This window comes from Palaemon carinicauda, chromosome 31 (assembly GCF_036898095.1).
Source record: "Palaemon carinicauda isolate YSFRI2023 chromosome 31, ASM3689809v2, whole genome shotgun sequence".
NCBI classification, from domain to species: Eukaryota; Metazoa; Arthropoda; class Malacostraca; order Decapoda; family Palaemonidae; genus Palaemon; species Palaemon carinicauda.
The window spans coordinates 30,368,689-30,387,295 of record NC_090755.1 but is presented as its reverse complement, the minus strand read 5'-3'; positions in this window follow the sequence as shown (position 1 = coordinate 30,387,295).

The window sequence follows — 18,607 nt, the reverse complement described above, 5'->3', positions numbered from 1 at the left end:
ATTGTGGAGGGAGTCACGGCCCTGAGAAAAATTCTTGTACGGCAAGGTCTCTTGCTTGCCATAACTACCAGAAGACTGGCTAGATCAGAAAATATTGTAGAAACAGGAGAGCACCAGCAGACTCTCCCACTACCTCGGTAGTGACAGGGGCAATTGTCGCTGCAATTCAGTACCTTTCACATCCTACCATCATGATCAGAGTAGCAGAGGGTAATGGGCCCAGGTTCATGAATGTAAATGACGTCACCGATACAGGGACCCAAGTATGTGTCGCGTCTACAAAGACGTTATCGTTCTTCAACATTGGACCAACACTATTACAACATCAAGCTGGCTTAAGAGATGTTGCCAATGTAAAGTTGGAGCCTGGGAACAGAGACCTTACGGATCTTCAGGAATCGTACTGTCATGCCGTTTCACACATGACTTTTCACTAAGCTCTTACCTTCGTCAATTGTCCTTACCTAAGTTCGGAGGCACCATTCAATTTAGGACAATCGACTTACTCCTGGCTAGCCTATCTATAACAAACCAAGCCTTGGCATAGGCTAATGCCGTGTACATCATAGGTATAGGCTAATAATCTGAGCTTTTGCTTAAGGTAACTTGACTCTTGCTGTGGAGAAGGACGGGTCTTCATTTGCAGTGGAGGTTGAGGGAAAGGCTGTTTCCCCGGGGTCTTTTTATTCTTACAAAAAGCTTAGTACATGCTCGGTACTCCAAACTGGTACCCTGTAATACAAAGTCTTCGTTTAGGACAGCGATCCTATGTCAAACAACAGACAATTCGTAGCCTAGGCTACACTGTACTCATACCTAACCTACTGGTTACACTGCACAGTTAGCCTGGCAACTCAAAGACTAACTTGATAAATCTGAGAATAATATTACAAATCTTAACTTACGGTTGGTGGCACAGTTCCAACCACATGCAAGCACAGCATAAAGCAGTTTCAATACTGGCAAAATTATTGTACTTTATTTGATACATTTGAAGAAAAAGATAACCACAACAGACAATGGCAAGTGTTATTACAACATATACATGATAACAAGAACAAGTGCATACCTTTTACAAGGGAGAAGGTAAGAATTTCACATAATGATAAGGGGGGAGCAACACCGTTTCCCCTCTGCACTGGTTGCTGTCGGCTTGAAGAGTGCACTCTGAGCTTACCTAGCGCAGCTACGCCCGAGGCTCACACAACTACGCCTCTGTTTACCTTGGCACTCAATCACAAACTCTCGACCATAGACACAACTACTCCTTTGTTACGCCTCTCTACCTCGGCGTATGCACACTCGATCCTACACCATCTCAACTACGTGTGGCTAACATAACATTTTGATGAGATGAAAACCAATTCGTTTATTAAGTCTAAAAATCGTAAATGGAATTACCATTCAGTTAAATGAAGCATTTCTGTCATTACATCACTTTACCCCTACGGAAATTGGTTTTCATTTATCAAGAACTATCAACTAACTGCAAAACCTAGGGTAGAAAACAGATCTAACAACAACAAGTTTTATGCGTCATGAATAGTAGCCATCTCTCAGCCGGATATAGGCCGCAACATTTAATCTTCAAGGTCTGCTGTCAGACATACAGAGCAAGTGGTGGGACGCCACCCTTAAGGCGCGTTTCTGCCTAACCATCCTAATAACCTTACCAAGTTAAAACACCTATGTAAGAGTGATCTTAAATTCAATTAAGACCCAGTCACTCCTCATTAAGAGTATAATCACTTAGGATTATTTTTCTTACAAACAACCTCTTCATGTCATTCAGTCTCATGCACTCAATAACGCTAAGCAGGAGAAAAGTACCTTTGAAGATAATATACCTCTTAAAGCATCCTAATGACTAACTTACACATCAGTTACAAAACTTGAACAATTCCACCAGAGTTTGTAAAGCTTTTGGATGGGGTTACTCTTGATACACAACCTCAACCGAGTACAAGTTCATGGTAACGAAGTGTTATTATCAGATCCATAATCTATGAACATAACCCCTAAAGACACTTGGAAATTAACATAATTGTTATATGCATGAACAATGCTAAGGCACAGAATAAAATACATTTCCATATAAAAGTACAAAAATACAAAATACCGTATAAAAAATATGATCTCAAATTTCCTCAATTAATCTAGAGGGAGGAACAATATTGTAAGCACCTCTGGTTTGTACTCTTTCGTTCACATCCGGATTGATAATATCCATTTCCTGCATTTTTACTAACCACTGTTCTTGTCCTACAAAAGGTTTTACTTTGTCAGCAGCACGTTCAATAATGGTGTGGTCAAACAAGTTTTTTAACTCATATTTAGCACCATCCCTAAACACTTTGGTTACTACATAAGGACCAGACCATCTTGGGTTTAGTTTCTTACTTGTGCTGGGAAGCACACTTTCATTTTTAACCCATACGAGACAGTTTTCATCCACTTTCTCATTCTTCCTCTTTTGATTGGCTATTGCTCGATACCTGCTGGCTATCTCTCTATGAGTTTTCTGAATTATTTCATGTGCTTTTGCAATAGTAGTCTCTTCTACACCATCATTTATTGTGGGTAACACACTAGTTACTTGCCTAGGTGCCCTGCGAGAGAAAAATACATAATGAGGTTGTTCACCAAGAGTGGTATGTACTGCAGAATTGAGCACACGCTGGGTTTCACCTAAGTACTTTGGCCATTGATAAGGATGTCCTTTGCACATCACATTTAGTACGGTTTTCATGGTTCTATGCATCCTTTCACTAACACTGTTTCCTTGTGGATGATATGGGGTAATATAATCTGTATTGATCTTATGTTCGCGACATAATTCTCTAAATTGATTTGAAGTGAATTCAGCACCATTATCCAGAATGACAGTCATAGGTACACCAAAGTCATTCAGATACATGAGGAAGTTTTTGCTTACCTCCTCTGTAGACTTACTTCGCAAGGGATAGAACTTAACATACCGGCTATAATGATCAATAACAGTCAATACATATCTATAACCATTTGCACCAGATAACATATCTGTTAAATCAAGACTGATTCTCTCTAAAGGTTTAGTTACTGGAGGCAATTCCTGAAACTGTTGTTGTAAAGAACTACTAGCTTTATGTTTTTGACACATGACACATTCACTTACATATTTGGTAACATCAGATCGCAATGAAGGCATCAATTGTTTTGCGTATTCCTAAGTGACCTGAAAACGATTCATGACCGAACTTCAAAGCTGCCTTGGTTAAATCCCTAGGAACTATTAATCTCAGTTGAATGGAGTTATCAACTTTATCTGCACTGGGATATAATAAGCCTTCGTACAGCAGGAACTGTGTAATCAAAGCTCTAGGGAACCTCTTACGTGGTAATTTGCCACCCTCTAGAAAGGTTATTAACTCAGCCCACCTAGGTTCCTCTAACCGCTTTTCTTTAAACTCCTCCTTGCTCAGACCGAGATAATCGTCCCTACTCTGATGAAAAACTGCTCTAACTGGTCTACTTAGTTGATCTGCCACCTGATTATTTTTACCTGGCCGATATTCTACCTTGAACCGGTAATCCTGCATTTCAATTACCCACCTGCTCATTCTAGGTGATTTAGTCTTTCTCTTGAACACTGATACTAGAGGATGATGATCTGTGTGAATGGTAAATGGAACACCCCAAAGAAAATGATGAAACCTACGACATGCTAAGACAATAGCAAGTGCTTCTCTGTCAGTGGTACTGTAGCGCTGCTCAACTGGCTTCAGTTTTTTAGAGAAATATCCAACAGGTTTCAACTGGTCCTCTTGTCTCTGCATCAAAACCGCACCTACATGATCTAAACTAGCGTCAGTAAATAATTCAAAGGGTTTAGTCATTTGAACCTTTACTAACACTGGAGCAGTGACTAATGCTTGTTTCATTTGTTCAAAGCTGGACTGACAATTCTTTGTCCACAAGAAGGGTTCTTTCTTAAGAGATTAGTCATGGGAACAGCTATTTTAGCATAATCCTTAATGTGTTTCCTGTAAAACCCACACATTCCCAGAAATCTCCTAGTTTGCTTAACATTGGTACGTGGTTTCATGCCTTTGATTGCACTGATATTGTCTGGACATGGTCTACAACCGTCCTTGGAGATTATATGACCTAAAAACTTTATTTCCTTTTGGCCTATCTGACATTTCTTTAGGTTTAGCTTCACTCCTTTGTCACTGAAAAGTTTGAATAGTTGCTCTAACCTTTTTAACAAGATGGGAAAACTGGGAGCCCAAACAACTATATCATCTAAGTAATTCTTAACCCACCCTTTCTTAATAAGAGGAGCCAAGATATTAGACATGATACGTGAAAATATAGCTGGACTGCAACTTAATCCAAAAGGAAGGCATTTAAATCTATAAAGTGAAACTCCATCACTAAAAGTTGTTAAATCCCTGCTCTCTTTATCTAATTCCACTTGATAATATGCATCTTTCATATCTAAAGAAGCATAATAATGGTTTCCTGCAGCTGTATCTACCATTTCCTCTAATCTAGGTAAAGGGTGAATATCAACCTGGAGGTGTGTGTTGACTTTACGGTAATCGAGGCACATCCTTTGAGTGTGATCGGGTTTCCTTACAAGAACAATTGGGCTTAACCATGCTGCATTAGATGGTTCTATTATCCCTCTTTCTTCCATATCCTCTAACATGGTGGAAATAAGAGTTTTGGCCTTTTCTGGGTATCGATACATGGGAGATCTAACTGGATGTGGATCACTTACTGCAATATGAGCTTGAACATCTTTAAACTTTCCCAATTCTTTTTCTTCAAGAATGAATATGGAGTGATTTGCAACTAACATATCACTTAATTCTGCCTGTTGATCAGCATTAAGATGGGAATTATCTTGTTGAGAATACAAATATTTAATCTTTTCTTCTCTAGTATTGCCTGATTGGATGCTAACATCAACACCTGGAGGAACTAAATCATTCTGAATTCTAGTTTTCCGGCACTTTGGATCTGGCTGATCAATATCATCTTCACTGATTATCCTATAACAACCTAATAAAGTTCCAACCTTCATCGTCATCCTAGCTTTCGTATTATTTACCAATGGTAATAACACTTCCTGAGCATCATTAACCTTAAGGCACAACACAGATTGGGTTTGACACACTTTAACTTCAGGTACAAATTCTAACAATGTGTTAGGAGGTTCATCTACAGCTAATGGGTAAATACCAGCAGTAAACTGGGGTAGAATAAGTTTCTTTTTAAGTATAACCTGAGCTTTTTGAGGTTTATTAGGTTGAAGTACCTTAATCTGCCTGACCCTTTTGTTAGATGGTCTGGGTCTCAAATACCTTACCGGATAAATAAATCTATCCCAAACAATTATTTTCTTTGCATCATTCCATGTCATCGGTGCGGACCTAATCAAATCTGCTCCTAACAATAGGTCTGTGTCCAAATAACCATCTGGCACTACAGAAAATAAATGGGTAATCACCCTGGAACCAATATGAACGTCCAAATACACCGTACCAAGCACAGGGAGAACATGCTGAGTTACTCCAGTAAGTTGTGGGATATTCCTCATTTGATTACAATGTAAACCTAAACTTTCTATAAGCCTCTTCTATGCTACACATACTTCACTACCAGTATCAATTAAGGCATGGCACATTACATGATTTATCATCAAATTGATAGAAGGAGACCTGTGACTGGCCGTTAGTCACTCATTTCGGACAGGACCTGGGCACTGTGATGAACCTCTTTTACAACCAGGTCTGTGGCAATCAAAACAAACACCTCTCGGAGGATTATGTGGACATTCAGAATGCTTGTGATCTCTAACCTTACAGTAAGCACAATACTGATTGTTTCCCTTTTTCTTACCTAATCTTTTTAATTGGTTGGACAACTCACTAATCTGCTTCTCTAGATCCTCCAATTTTGATGTGGTTTGTGCACTACTATTTACTGCAGGTGTTGGAAGGGAATTGGAATTATGAACAGGTAAAACTCTACGTTGGGTAACGGTTCCACTTATTATCGCTAAATGATACTCATACTCAACTAGTTCAATGAATCTTTCCAAAGGTATCCTATCATCAAGGAAGTCAACGAGTCGTTCTTGGGATCTACCGTCAAGTCCACTATACAACTTCCTTTTCACAAGATTGTCAGCTTTTAGCAAGGTATCCTTAGGGAATTTCAATGCAAAGGCAGATAATTTACATTTCATTCTGTTAACAAATGTTCTGGGGGCTTCATCTACACTGTACCATTCCATCTCTATTTCTTGCCAAGACTGGGTAATATTAACTGAACAGGCAAATTGGTGATTCAGAAAGTCCTTAATTTGACTCCAAGATATGGTATTTCCCCTTTTGGCCATTTCAGCCGTTATTAGCGTTGCAATTTCTTGATCTACTCTGGTAAGTGCTACTTGGATCCTATCCATATCTGCAGAAACACAGAACTCTACTTGACAGAAAAACCTAGCCAGTCTATTATCAGTTCCAATACCTTGCAAATCTGACAATTTCAACATCAAAATATCCTTGGGTTTTAAGCAAAATCCCTTAGACTGATTACCAATAGGGTCATGCACATTACCTACTCGAATAACTGGGTTATTAATGGTGTTACTACCCTGAACTGGATCATTAGGCCCTACAGGCTGTGTATTAATTGGCAAATTATGTCTCAATACTGATGTTGGCGTTATGTCCGCTCTGTCTACTGTAACAAATGGGTTAATGTCAGATGTGTCAGCTCTGTTAGAATTGAATGGGGTGGAAGTGACAGGTAAAGCATTTGACAAACTAGATATTTCTCTTTTCATGTCAATAAGTTGTTCGCACACTTGTTGCATTTGACTACTTTGGTTATCCATGGCAGACAAAAGATTATCATATAAATCTTCTGTTTCAACCTCACCTTCCATTCTCTGAGCCATGTTATACAGAAACACCAGCAAAATAGTCAGCACACGATGCAATAAAAATAAATACACTAATATTACAGTACCTTAGGCTAGGATGATATAGACCTAATCACCTAGGTTAGGCTATCATATAAATATATAAAAAATAAATAGTCCTAATGGTTTCGTGGCTACTTTAGGACGTAGGGATGGATATATTAATCTATATAAGATAAATACATCCTACACTGCTGTCACCATATGTCATGCCGTTTCACACATGACTTTTCACTAAGCTCTTACCTTCGTCAATTGTCCTTACCTAAGTTCGGAGGCACCATTCAATTTAGGACAATCGACTTACTCCTGGCTAGCCTATGTGACGAGCCGAGAGAGGGTTGTGAACTCAAAGGCAGGATGCAATCAACTGAGTTATATTGTTATAGAATACTCTCCTTTATATACAAAACCTCAAGGCAACAGGACATAACAAGTTAACAAGACAGACAACGTTACAGAGGAAACAGCAGACATGAATTTTCATGTTCGTATAGTGCGAGGGAAGAGCGAAGATACAAGCATAATATATGCAAAAGGAATTATGTACAATTGTGTGACACACGGTTGGTACATGGCTCCCCCCCTAAAAATGACATACTGTATATGTTAAATAGGGCACCCTGATCTGGAGAGGCGAACTGTAGGCGGGTCATCTGGCAGAAGATAAGCAGGTTTTAGACGATCAATGGAGACCCAGTCTTCTTTGCCCCGAATGTTTAGTAGGAATGCTTTCGGACTGCGTCGGATCACAAGGAAAGGGCCCGTGTAAGGGGGTGTTAGTGGTGGCTTGCTAGTGTCGTTGCGCAGGAAGACGTGCGTTGCAGAGTGCAAGTCCGTTGGTATGTGATGCTTCGCTGGGGGCTTGTAAGTCTGGCGGCACGGAGTAAATTTTCCCACGACGTGACGTATGCGCTGGAGATCGTCGGAGGAGGTTGTAGAAGGAAAAAATTCGGCAGGGACGACCAACGGGTCGCCATACACCATTTCAGCTGCCGAGACGTCGAGGGCGTCTTTAGGAGTGGTCCTTAGTCCCAGGAGGACCCAGGGAAGCTGAGTAAACCAGTTGGAATCCTTGCAGCGGGACATCAAAGCTGCTTTGAGGGTGCGATGAAAACGTTCAACCATTCCATTGGCAGCGGGGTTGTAGGCTGTTGTCTGATGTAGGGTGATGCCCAGGAGATTCGCTAATGACGTCCACAATTGAGAGGTGAAAGTGGTTCCCCTGTCAGAAGTAATATGCTCAGGGATACCGAATCTTGAAATCCATCCAGAGAGTAAGGCAGATGTACATGAGGCGGACGTTGCAGTTTCCATGGGAATGGCTTCAGGCCAACGAGTGGAGCGGTCGATGACGGTAAACAGGTAACAATGTCCTTGTGATGTGGGTAGGGGGCCTACAACGTCGACGTGAATGTGTGTGAAACGACGCTGAGGTTGAGGAAAGGTGCCCACTCCTGAATCCGTGTGTCGATGTACTTTGGAAGTTTGGCAAGAAGTACAGGCGCGGACCCAATCCTTAGCATCCTTAGAAATGCCGTGCCAAATGAACTTTGCCTTCAGCAGCTGTGCAGTAGAACGGCACGAGGGATGTGAAAGGCCGTGAATGTAATCAAACACCTGTCGGCGCATGGGAGCAGGAATCCAAGGTCGCGGTCTACTAGTACTGACGTCACAGAGGAGGGTGGTGTTGGAGTCTTCGAGGGGAAAATCTTCCCAACGGAGGGACGTGCAGGATGTCCTACAAGCTTGATACTCTGGATCTTGTCATTGGGCTTCAGCCAGGGCGTTGTAATCCAATCCCAGTTGAACGGCAGCCAACGTGTTTCTTGATAGGGCATCGGCAACGGGATTCATTTTCCCAGGGCAACCGTGTGTCACACAATTGTACACCTATCTATAACAAACCAAGCCTTGGCATAGGCTAATGTCGTGTACATCATAGGTATAGGCTAATAATCTGAGCTTTTGCTTAAGGTAACTTGACTCTTGCTGTGGAGAAGGACGGGTCTTCATTTGCAGTGGAGGTTGAGGGAAAGGCTGTTTCCCGGGGGTCTTTTTATTCTTACAAAAAGCTTAGTACATGCTCGGTACTCCAAACTGGTACCCTGTAATACAAAGTCTTCGTTTAGGACAGCAATCCTATGTCAAACAACAGACAATTCGTAGCCTAGGCTACACTGTACTCATACCTAACCTACTGGTTACACTGCACAGTTAGCCTGGCAACTCAAAGACTAACTTGATAAATCTGAGAATAATATTACAAATCTTAACTTACGGTTGGTGGCACAGTTCCAACCACATGCAAGCACAGCATAAAGCAGTTTCAATACTGGAAAAATTATTGTACTTTATTTGATACATTTGAAGAAAAAGATAACCACAACAGACAATGACAAGTGTTATTACAACACATACATGATAACAAGAACAAGTGCATACCTTTTACAAGGGAGAAGGTAAGAATTTCACATAATGATAAGGGGGGAGCAACACTGTTTCCCCTCTGCACTGGTTGCTGTCGGCTTGAAGAGTGCACTCTGAGCTTACCTAGCGCAGCTACGCCCGAGGCTCACACAACTACGCCTCTGTTTACCTTGGCACTCAATCACAAACTCTCGACCATAGACACAACTACTCCTTTGTTACGCCTCTCTACCTCGGCGTATGCACACTCGATCCTACACCATCTCAACTACGTGTGGCTAACATAACATTTTGATGAGATGAAAACCAATTCGTTTATTAAGTCTAAAAATCGTAAATGGAATTACCATTCAGTTAAATGAAGCATTTCTGTCATTACAGTACCAGTATGCAGGTGTATTTTGTTAAATCCTTGAAGTCACTATACCTCTCTCTTTCAGCGCGCAAGGACCATATAAAAATTATCCCAAATGACTTTCGGCATAATCTAACAGGACCTATATCAGCGACTGTGTCTACTGGCATGATATCCTCTTCCAGACCTTCGCCGATTCCGCTACCACCCATCGAAGAAAACACCCCTATGTTGGAGCACTGGTTACTCCAGCGATTCTCATCAATGACTTTCAACACGACCAGGGAGCTATTACTAGTGGTGGTGGGAGTGCCAATAGCCATGCCATACTCCACCAGCAGTTTTGAAGCATCTGGAAGTCAAGGTGAAAGCCAAAATTGAGGAGGACATATAGAAGGGTATCATCCAAAAAGTCCCCCCAGAAGAGGCGACATAGTGGTGCACGCAAATGGTCGTGGTGGCAAAGAAGTCAGGACACCCACGATGCACAGTGGACTACCAATGCCTGAATGCCTCCTTCAGGAGGGACATCCACCACACCCCAGTACCATTTGATATGATATGTAGTATACCAACCGTGTGTCACACGATCGTACATAGTAACGACATTTTTCTTTTTTGTATATATTATCCTTTGTATCTTCTCTCTCCCCTCGCACTGACAGCAACCTGTATCAACCTGTCTGATTTTCTTATCATATCTGTTAACAGACAAGAAATAGCCTGTTGTATATTTTGTGACCTTTGCCCAGACTTGATGTAAATATAAACTGGATGTTCTGTAATAAACTCACTCAGTTGCTTCATCCCGCTTTTGAGTCACAACCTACTCTCGACCCGTCACATTGGTGACCCAGGAGTGACTCGCTCTTCCCGCCTTCGCCCCCCCCCCCCCACTGTTACTATGACGCCCTCAAACCATACCTTCCGCAGCAGTACTCGCCGCCGCCAGCCGTCCGTATAGCAAAGCTTTTTCAGCTCTCTCAACAACCGTTGGGGGACCAAAGGGCTTCGCTCGTCCTCAGGGAAATGACCAATATCGCTCGCCTGCAACCTGCCGCAAACGGCTCTCCTCGTGAGGTGAACCTACTTCGTGCCTTCTGGGTATGCTATTTACCCGAACCTGTACGCGCTGCCATACCCGATGTCGATAGTTTACCCATAAAGGACTTGATGACCAAAGCCGACGCTCTTATGGACAGCCACTTCACGACCTTCAAGACCTCTATCAACACCTCCACTCCTGATGAAAAGGACACCTATTCAACGTCAACTAAAGCTGATGTGAATGCCGTAGAACACACTCGCCTACCCCGTGACGAGCCGGAGCGGTGACAAAGCCACCCATCACCCACCACTTGATCGCGCCCCAACCAACGACTTCTACAGCCACTTACTGCCACCCATCGGCCGCAGTTTTGCTACTACCACTCAGATTAGGGGCTGCCGCGAAGAAATGTACAGTATGTCCTTTTTCTGAAGGGAGCCATGTACCAACCATGTGTCACACGATCGTACATAGTAACAACATTTTTCTTTTTTGCATATATTATCCTTTGTATCTTCACTCGCCCCTCGCTCTGACAGCGACCTGTATCAACCTGTCTGATTTTCTTATCGTAACTGTTAACAGAACCGGTTGCTGGTTGGACATGAAATAGCCTGTTGTATATTTTGTGACCTTCTTGCCCGGACTTGATGTATATATAAACTGGATTTTCTGTAATAAACTCACTCAGTTGTTTCATCCCGCTTTTGAGTTACAACCTACTCTCGGCCCGTCACAGTAGCCTCCCCAGCGCTCTTACTAGACAATAGGCAACACATACTGGAGATTCCGCCAGGTGGAAGGTGACGAGGAAAATCACCGCCTAACGAAATTCATCCTGCCCTGGGGCTGCTTCCAGTACCGTAGGACCCTCATAGGCAATTGTTCAGCATCAGAGGCCTATACAAGACAGTTTGACGATGCCATCAAGGACATAGCATTGAAGAATATGTGATACCCTCCTCCATGACAGTCGGGTTAAAGAAGCCTTCTGGCACACCAATGACGTTCTGGCAAAATGAGTAGCAAAGGGCATCACACTCAAACCAGAAAAATTCAAATTCCGCAAAAGGGAAGTAGGTTTTATTGGGTTCCATTTTGGCTGGCATGACTATAGACCGATTGAGGACAGTCTCGCCACCATTTAGAACTTTCCCATGCTACCCATGCAAATCATCACAAACATCAGGTTGCGGTTCGGTTTTGTCAATCAACTGGCGCCGTTTCCCACAGCCGCGCTCATCATGGAACCATTCAGGAATCTACTGAAGAAGAAACATACACGCATATATGTATTTTGGGACACATATCTGTAGGAAAAGTTCAGGAGTACTTAGAACACCATGTGCAAGCTGGCCTAGGACTGCTTCACATACTATGATAAGTCCCACCTCCCAGTTACACTTCACAGATTGCAGCAAAGAAGATATGGGATTCGTCCTCCTCCAGTAGTACTGCAGCTGCATAGTCAGTGATATGGCATTCTGCTGTAAAAATGTTTGGAGAATCCCCCTCTGCGGAAGTAGATGCCTGATCTATGGGAGGCCGGGTACGCAGAAGTAGAGGGGGAGGCCCTGGCTGTTGTGTGGTGCCTAAGGAAGGCTAGATTGCTACTTATGGGATGCCCCAACCTTACCTTTAGCACAGACCACCACCCACTAGTCAAGCTCCTGGGAGACAGAGCCCTGACAGATATCGTTAACCTAAGATTGTTCAGGCTGAAGGAGAAGACCCTCCTGTGTAAATTTACTTTTAGGTATCTATCTGGTAAGAGAAATTGTGCGGCAGACTTTTTATCTCATTTACCCAGCCTGCAAACCTTCCATGATGAATGCGATATTGAGCTGAAGCACTACATAGCAGCTGCCGTCACTGTAGTAGCTTTCGAGACAATACAGAAAGATCTCATAATGGACGAAAAACAGTCAGTTCAGTGGCAGCCAAGGACCCAGTATAATAGTTACTAATTGTGAAGGTATCTGCAGGTGATTGGAACCCACATAAGTTGCAGGAGGTATCCTGTCTTAAGCCCTTTTATAGTGTGAGAGATTACCTATGAGCCTCAGAAAATCTAGTCTTTTATACATACGAAGATGAGTGCGCACGAATGGTAATCCCAGAGGAGCTTTGTTGACACATCGTAGCAAATTTGCACGTGGGTCACCAAGGACTGTCAGGGGACTCAGGGTCACCAGTCTGCTCCTGGCCTCTCATAGATGGCAACCTTCAGCACCACAGGAATTCGTGCATTGTTTGTTACACACACAGACCTTCATTACCTGAGGAATCGATAGTCATAACGCTACCCCGAGACTACCCTTTCTAATGTACGATCACTGATGTGTTCCAAATAAATGGGTCAATGTACCTGGTGTATGCAGATAGGCTTATGGGATGACTGGAAATAGCTCAATTCCCCAATGGTACCAATTCACAGAGAATAATGTCAGTGCTAGGAGGCTACTTTATGAGGTGGAGGCCCCCAGAGGAAGTGTCCTTGGACAGGGGCACAAATCTAGTGAGTGAAGAAATGTCTTCTTTCTTCATGTACACCTTTGATCACATTATCCAAAGTTGAATGGTAAAGTGGAAGCAGCGCTGAAAACCGCCAAAACATCAGCGCAAACACAGTTGAGTGGAGTAGCCTAGACTGTAATATGGATTCTCTCACAATACTGCAATTCTTGAAAAACTGCCCATTTGCAATATCTACAAGTCTCCTACACAGCTGGCATCTGTGAGGCAATTATGAGATGGCGTTCCTACTGCAGGGCAACATTACCTGGTCGACAGGCATTGGAAGCAGACATTGCATAAGCGTGAAATTCAAATGGACACCAATAAAGAGAAAATCAGTGCATGTCACGCCACCAAGACACTCAAGCCCTTAGGAGTAGGGGCCTGAGTGTGAGTGCAAAACCAGGCAACGAAGGAATATGACCATACGGAGTTCGTGGTGGACTCCCTTCCCCACTGGCAGTATCAAATCAAGTTAAATGGCAGTGGACATCTGTCCCTGAGAAACAGGAGACGCATCGCACTGACCAACGGTCTCAACCTCCATCAACCACCAGATCAATCGTGCCAGAGGTGCTAGCACACCCTAACAGGCAGACCACATACCCGACATGATTCTCCGATTATGTTGTACCAATCGTGTGTCACACGATCGTACATAGTAACGACATTTCATTTTGTGTAAATATTATGCTTGTATTTTTGCTCTCCCCTCGCACTGATAAGAACCTGAAATAAGATGTCTGTTTTTCTCACCATTAACTGTTAACCGGTGCAGTGTCGTTTGAACAGGAAATTGCCTGTTGTGTCTTTTGTGCCTTTTTTTGCCTGGAGTTTATGTATATAAAAACGGATGTTCTGTAATAAAGTTACTCAGTTGTTTTCATCCTGCCTTTGAGTCACAACCTTCTCTTGGCCCGTCACATTGGTGACCCCGGAGCGACCAGCTACTCCCGCCTTCCCCGCCTCTCACTGTTACTATGACGCCCTCAAAACATACCTTCTGCAGCAGTACTCCCCGTCGCCAGCTGCCCGTATAGCAAAGCTTTTTCAGCTCTCCCAACAACCGTTGGGGGGACCAAAGGGCTTCACTCACCCTCAGGGAAATGACCAGTATCGCTCACCTGCAACCTGCCACAGATGGCTCTCCTCGTGAGGTGAACCTACTTCGTGCCCTTTGGGTAAGACGTTTACCCGAATCTGTACGCGCTGCCATACCCGATGTCATAGTTTACCCATAAAGGACTTGATGACCAAAGCCGACGCCCTTATGGACACCCACTTCATGACCTTCAAGACCTCCATCAACGCCTCCACTCCTGACGAAGAGGACACCTATTCAACGTCAACCGAAGCTGATGTGAATGCCGTAGGACACACACGCCTATGAATGCCGTAGGACATACACGCCTATGAATGCCGTAGGACACACACGCCTATGAATGCTGTAGGACACACACGCCTATGAATGTCGTAGGACACACACACACGCCTACCCCGTGATGAGCCGGAGCAGCCACAAAGCCACCAATCATCCATCACTCACTCGCGCCCCAACCAACGACATCTACAGCCACTCACTGCCGCCCATCAGCCGCAGTTTTGCTACTACCACTCCAGATGAGGGCGCCCTATTTAACATGTACAGTATGTCATTTTTAGGGGGGAAGCCATGTACCAACCGTGTGTCACACGATCGTACATAGTAACGACATATCATTTTGTGTATATATTATGCTTGTATCTTCGCTCTCCCCTCGCACTGATAAGAACCTGAAATAACATGTCTGTTTTTCTCACCGTTAACTGTTAACTGGTGCGGTGTAGGTTGAACATGAAATTGCCTGTTATGTCTTTTGTGTTCTTTTTGCCTGGAGTTTATGTATATAAAAACGGATGTTCTGTAATAAAGTTACTCAGCTGTTTTCATCCTGCCTTTGAGTCACAACCTTCTCTCGGCCCATTACAATGTCATGGACAATGAGAACGGGTAAAGCTTGTTATATGCAATTCTTCCTTTCACTGTAATTGTCCTTGGTTATTGTTTCTTTGTTGCCTTACCTGTAAGACTATGTATCCTTTCTGCACGAATAACGCAGTCATTTGAATAATTGTATTATTTTATAGATTTTCCATTTTATTACTACAATTCATGTTTAGTTGTGTATAAAGATACTGAGTATTTTTATTTTTCTCACAAGAAACATCTTGATTAAAATTTATTGTACAAAATATATTTTTGTTTTCTTTTTATACTTAATCGTTTGCTATTTGATTGTTGCAAGACTAACCAAATTCATATATGAAAGTTTCATTCAAGAATTAGCCATTTCATGTATGTGCTCATTCTGTAATGAAAATCTTCGGGGGAAGATGTAAGATTATAATGTAAGTACGATATGTTTTTCCTAAGTAGGGAAATATTTCTCACTCAAGCACTGCTGCATGGAGTTAGTCTACATATAGGTCTTGTACTCCCTAGTTGGACGTTGTCTGGTTCGGACCTTTTACAAGAAAAAAGAATTTCTCCGGGACCAAGAAGGAACAAGTTTAGATTGACGGCGAAACCTACTTTGTGGCGTCCCTGACTCCTGCTACAGACTCCCTCCCGGCCATCATTGCTGCTGCATATCATCATCATCTTGTCCATGCCGATCCAGCATGTGTATACGGCTTCTACCAGTATTAACCAGGGATCTTTGCACCTCTTACTAAATGCTAACACATTAGAGCCCATGGACAAACTAAGTTGTGGGTCGATATACTCCATCCATCCATCCAGCTCTCGTACGAGATGCACCTTCACAGATTAAACTCATCACTGAATACTCAGGGTCTCATTTCAATCCTACGAAGTTTTCAGTCCCGTGAAATTAAAACTCTCTTGATGGGGATTAATGCTTATGAAGGTGTAGACCCAAATTATATTTTTCCTTTTTTATTTTACAAAGACTGCTGCTTTCTTTGCTCCTAAATTGTCTGCTATTTTCTGCAAGTAAGCAAGAAGAGGTTCTTTTAGCACTTGCTGGAGAATTGGTAATGTTATGCAATTAAGTAAATGTGTTTGTGGTAGTTCTATCCCACCTGATACCACCCAGTTTCTATAAGCCCAATATCATCTAAAGTTTTGCATGTCTCTTGACAAAACATCCAAATAGGTTTGCAATTTAGTTTTCATGGCCTTGAACCAAGTGACGTCCTTACAATCTCCAATGCTGTACAGAAATCTCTTGATTGTGATCAGGAGGATCGTATGATTCGCCTCAATTTTAGTGCTGCCTTTGATCGTGTTAATCATGAGGTCCTTAATTTTAAACTCAAACAGTTGGGGGTAGGTGGGTCTTTTCTTATCACGATTATTGAATTTTTTAGTAATAGGCTGCAAAGAGATGCTGTTGATGGGCACCATAGTGGGTATAGGAATGTGATATCTGGTGTTCCTCAGGGTAGTGTTCTTAGCCCATTACTCTTCATACTATACACACTTGATATGTGGATGAGCCTAGAAAACAAGCTCGTTGCAGATGCTGATGATGCTACTCTCTTTGCATCAATTCCATCTCCTGAATGAAGATCTGGGGTTGCTGAATCCCTTAATAGAAATCTAGCTAAAATTAATACATGATGCAAATTATGGGGTATGCAGTTAAACCCTAACAAAACTTAAGGTATGATTGTAAGTAGGTTGGGTACAGTGGCTCTTCAACATCCAGATCTCTGCATTAATAATGTTTCTTAAACTCTATACAACTCTTGAATATTTAGGTGTAATTCTTGATAGCGAATATACTTTTGAGAAACACATCAGGTCTGTTACTTCATCAATTGCACACAAAAAATAGCTTATTAACAAAGTCTTTTGAGATTTTCGGTGATCAATCTTTTCTGAAAAAGTGTTTTAATTCTTTCATTCTACCTTGTTTCGAGAATTGTTCTTATGTCTAGTCTTCAGCTGCTGAATCTCATATTAATTTATTGGACAAGAACTTACGGTCTGTTAAATTTCTTATTTCTAGCTTAGATATCTACCTCTTTCCCCGTCGTTCATTTAGTCTTTACGCATGATGCATCGGATTTTTCATAATTTTGATCATCCTTTGCATTCAGATCTTCACGGACAGTACCATCCTGCACGTAATCCTAGGTATGCAGTTAGTTCAATCATGCCTTCTCCATCATGAGGCTTAATACTACACAGTGTTCTTGAAGTTTCATTCTAGCTATGACCAGATTGTGGAATGATCTTCCTAATCAGGTGATTGAATCGATGAAACTTCAGAAGTTAGAAGTTGTAGCGAATGTTTTTACGTGGAACAGGCTGACATAAGACTTTCTATATATTGTATATATGACAGGTATATTTTCACGTTTTTACTGATCTCAAAATATCTTATATTAAGTATTCGTGACTTTTTTTAATTCATTTATTCCCTTTTTTTTTAATTTCCTCACTGGGTTATTTTCCCTGTTGGATCCCTTGGACCTTTAGAACCCTGCTTTTCCAACAAGAGTTGTAACTTAGCTAGTAGCAATAACTATGATTTCTGGAGATACGAATCAGATACCTTAGAAAAATTTGCGTTCGTTGAAATAGAGATCACAGAATTTGGAAGTGGTTTGTTCACGTGGGGAGATTGGAAGACGTTGTGTCTGCATACAAGCGTGTATGTAAATCAGATATTGGGTATATCAGATTATTATTATTATTATTATTACTTGCTAAGTTACAACCCTAGTTGGAAAAGCAGGAGGCTATAAGACCTGAAGCCCCAATGGGGAAAATAGCCCAGTGAGGAAAGGAAACGAGGAAAAATTAGATATTTTAAGAACAGTAACATTAAAATAAATATTTTTCATATATTCAGAAAAGAATAACAAAACAAGAGGAAGAGAAATAAGATAGAATAGTGGCCCTCAGTGTAGCCTACCCTCAAGCAAGTGAACTCTACCCCAAGACAGTAGAAGACCATGGATTAGAGTTCTCTTGCTTGAGGGTGCACTCGGGCACACTATTCTATCTTGTTTCTATTCCTCTTGTAATTTTCAAATTTTGATAGCTTATATATGAAATATTTATTTCAATGTTATTGTTCTAGTTTTCCTTATTTCCTTTCCTCGCTGGACTATTTTCCCTGTTGGAGCCCTTGGGCTTATAGCATCCTGCTTTTCCAACTAGGGTTGCAGCTCAGCAAGTAATAATGATAATGATAATATATATATATATATATATATATATATATATATATATATATATATATATATATATATATATATATAT